The sequence below is a fragment of the Gekko japonicus genome, unplaced genomic scaffold, assembly GCF_001447785.1.
Source record: "Gekko japonicus isolate JY-2015 unplaced genomic scaffold, Gekko_japonicus_V1.1 scaffold505, whole genome shotgun sequence".
Classification (NCBI taxonomy): Eukaryota; Metazoa; Chordata; class Lepidosauria; order Squamata; family Gekkonidae; genus Gekko; species Gekko japonicus.
This window is the reverse complement of record NW_015169788.1, coordinates 706,186-709,987: the sequence shown is the minus strand read 5'-3', so window position 1 is coordinate 709,987 and position 3,802 is coordinate 706,186. Positions and strand designations below refer to the sequence as shown.

The 3,802-nt window shown below is 54.5% G+C and overlaps 1 long non-coding RNA gene across 1 annotated transcript in view; it reads right to left on the bottom strand.

Annotated features, from left to right (window-relative positions):
* Window positions 1-682: 682 nt before the first annotated feature.
* LOC107115304 overlaps window positions 683-3,802 on the bottom strand; it is a 5,041-nt gene continuing 1,921 nt past the window's right edge. Inside the window, exons 2-3 of the long non-coding RNA XR_001482670.1 lie at window positions 1,316-1,371; window positions 683-934 (exon numbers count right to left, since the gene is read on the bottom strand). This is a non-coding gene — a long non-coding RNA (uncharacterized LOC107115304). The remainder of the gene's footprint in view (window positions 935-1,315; window positions 1,372-3,802) is intronic.

Genomic DNA, 3,802 nt, shown 5'->3' with positions numbered 1-3,802 from the left:
CCGTGGCGGAGGCCTTGGGAGAGTCTGGGCAGGCGCTAGCGTGTGGCCCCTGGCCCTGGAGCATAGCTGAGACCTTTTCCCCGCCTCTCCCTTGGCCAGCTTCCATCGGGCTTGGGCAGAGGCCAGTGGCCAGAGGGGGTGGCTTGCAGGCTCCCCCCCCAGGGGGCTCCTCACACGGGCAGGAGCTCACTGGAACAGAGGTGCCGGCAAAGCGGGGTGAGGGGCACGGGAGGCAGCGTGGGGAATTCATGCGGCACCGCCCGCCTAGTGCCAGCCAGGGACATGCGGCTCAGCACGGCACAAGCAGCAGCAGCAGCAGCAGCAGCAGCAGCAGCAGTGGGCCACGAGCAAGCCAAAGCCAGGACGGTGCAGCCCTCGGGCACGCAAAGGCAGTGCCCAGAAGAGGCACGTAGCAAAGCGGCGGCACAAACTAGGCCAGCTGTGGTCCCCGCAGCTCGGTTGCCTCTGAGGCTCCGGCCAGCAAGACAGCAGGATTTTCCCCTTGGCTGCCCAGGACGGAGGGCTCAGGCGGGAGGAGAACAGAGCTGGCTGGCTGGCTGGCTGGCTGGCGGGGGCCAGTCCCACGAAGCGGCCGGCCAAGAACACCAAGAGCGCTCTGCTTGCCTGGCTTGTCTCCCGCCAGCCCCAGCCCCCTTCCATCCCGCCTGAGGGCTGGCTCCAGAAGCCGCCCCGGCCTCGACTGTCGCTGGCCTCCCACGCCAAGGGCCGCTGGCCCCTCCTTGAGGGGTGCCAGGCCTCCCGCCTCCTGCGCCCCTTGCCAAGCAGAGAGGGTGAGCAGCAGGTGGAACCTCCCACCTCCCCACTCCTGCCGCCTGCCCCAGGTCTCCTTGCTGGCGGGGGCAGCTCAGGAGGGGGCCGGCTGGTGCCGATGGAACGCGCTCTCCAGCAGTGTGGTCAGCTTCTCACAGTCATCCTAGAGGAGAGCAATGGACAGGGTCAGCGAGTGGCTGCAGGCGGGACTGAGGCATGCAGGGCGTCCCCCTTTCTTCCTCCCCGCTGCCCCCCAATTGCCAAGGCCTCCCCAGCCCATCCTGGGGCCGCAGCCCTCTTGGGGAGAAACGGTACCAAGAGCTCAGAAAGGGGGTGCTCATCTCCTAGGCGAAGGGCACCGGACCTCTTCCCCCTCGGGAGAGCAGCGCACCTGTCCCAGCCTCAGCTGGACGCTCCTCCTCCTGCAGCAGGTTCCCACCCCCACCCTGCAACTGTAAGCCCAGACCCGGCCCTACGGCGGCGTGGGGGCCCCTCAGCTGCCCTGGCCTGCCTCCCCGTACACAGAGCCAGACGGAGCACTCACCAGGCGGATGAATCCGTAGTGCACCAACTCAGCGGCCAGGTCCCCGGGGCAGTCGGCTGCAGAGAATCAAAAGGGAGCGGGGGTGGGCCACGGGAGGGGCCGGGGGCCGCGGGGGGGCCTACGCTGATGGACGGCTCCCCTGCTCCCTTCAGGAGCCGAGCCTGCGTGCCTCCGGGTGGAAAGGGTTAGCCAGGCGCTCTTCGGCCTGCTGTCCATCCTGGACAGAGGGCAGAGGTGCCTCCCGGGTGGCCCCAACAGCTGAGCAGCACTGGCCCGACGGGCCAGGGGATGGAGCCGACGCCCCTCTTGGTCTGGACGCCAGCCACCACCCTGGTCACCGCCCGGAGTGCCTCGGAGGCACCCGGGCACTCCTCTCCTTCCCGGGAGGCTGGACCCACACGGGGGGCGCGCTCGGGGGACTCCTGCTCTCCCCCCCCCCCCCGGGGCCGCGGGTCTCAGGGGGGTCCTCCCCCGGGGCTCCTGGCTCACGGGGGTGCCACAAGATGATCTGCCCCGCCCCACCCCACCCCCACGCGCCCGCTAGTTAACATCTACACAGGGAAAGTCCATTCAGAGGTGGTCAGGAGTGAACGGCCTCCTCTCTCTCCTTGGCCTCCAACTCTAGGGAGGCAGTGGAGGTGCGAGAGTGTTGTCTGGAGACAGTGAAGGGCTGGATGGGGAGGAACGAACAGAAACTCAATCCGGACAAGACAGCAGTGTGGCAGGCTGGTGGCATGTCTCACGCACCAATAGGTGCAGACTGTTTTTGGGACGGGCTTGTCCTTCCCCCCCCCAAAAAAGGGGCAGGTGCAGAGTCTAGGGGTACTCCAGACTCCTCCTTGTCCCTGGAGAAACTGAGGCACCAGCTGTGGCCACCCCTGGGGAGACCACAGCCACGCCCTCGGCAGGGAGCGGCCTTGGAAGACACTTGAGAGAATTCAGCCGGGACAGAAGGCGGGGGGCTTGCTGTGACCAACAGAGGTAGCTGGGTTTGGGGCTGGGGTTTGGGACTGTGCCTCGGGGGGGGGGGGCTTGGCACAGGAACCCCCACACACACTTTGTTCAAGCTCAGAAAAGAAACTGAAAAACTTGTGATAAAGTCATTACGGAACAATGAGTGAGGGAAAATTTGAGATACAAGAATTAATGACTATTGCAGAAAACCTCTATAAAAACCTGTATAGAGAAGACCCCCAAGATGAAACACAAATAGAAAGATATCTACAACAGACCATAAACAAGAAATGCAAGGAAGACCATAAGAATATGTTGAACGAGCAAATTACTATCTGTGAAGTAATAGAGGCGATTAAAAGACAAAAGAAAAAGAAATCACCGGGTCCAGATGGTCTACCGGCGGAAATATATCAAGTTTTTGAAGAACAGATTAGTCTGACTTTTAAAGATTTACTTCAAAAAATAGGTCATACCGGGAATATGCCCAGCTCTGATCACACTAATTCATAAACTGAATACGGAGGGAAGAGATATTAAGAACTATAGACCAATATCTTTACTGAATGTAGACTACAAAATATTTGCAAACATTTTAGCGGCTAGAATGAAAAAAGTCTTAATGAAAATAATACACCAAGACCAAGCAGGATTTCTACCCAAACGACAAATTAAAAAGAATATACGGCCAATCATAACTGTGTTAGAGTTCTTTGAAGCACATCCGGAAAAACAGCTGGCCTTAATGTTTTTGGATGCTGAAAAGGCCTTTGATAATTTATCTTGGAAGTTTTTAGTGCATAAATTAGCAATATGGGACTGTGGACAGAAATTTTTGACAATGGTCTCCGCAATATATAAGACACAAAACGCTAGAATTATAATAAATGGAGATCTTTCCTCAAATCTTGAGATACAAAAAGGGATAAGGCAGGGCTGTCCACTATCCCCATTACTTTATATATTTGCTGTAGAATTGCTCAATGATGCAGTAAGAAATAATGTGCTGATACATGGTCTAAAGACACAAGGAGAGGAATCTAAACTACTGGCTTTCACAGACGATCTGGTCTTTATATTAGAAAATCCAACAGAATCTTTACCACATTTGCTTAACTTAATACATGAATATGGAAAGGTCGCTGGTTTAAAAATCAATACAAAAAAGACAAAAATTATAACAAAAAATTGCTCAACTGACCAGACAAGGATGATAAATGATATATCAGAGATGGCAATTGTAAAAACAGTTAAATATTTGGGAATAATAATATCTAACAGGAATAGTTTGTTAATAGAAAATAATTACTATAAATTAGTGGATGATACAAAAATCATAACCAAAAATTGCTCAAATGACCAGACAAGGATAATAAAGGATATATCAGAGATGGCAATTGTAAAAACAGTTAAATATTTGGGAATAATAATATCTAACAGGAATAGCTCATTAATAGAAAATAATTACTATAAATTAGTGGATGAGCTTAAGAAGGATCTGTTACGATGGAAAGATATACAATTGTCCCTGAT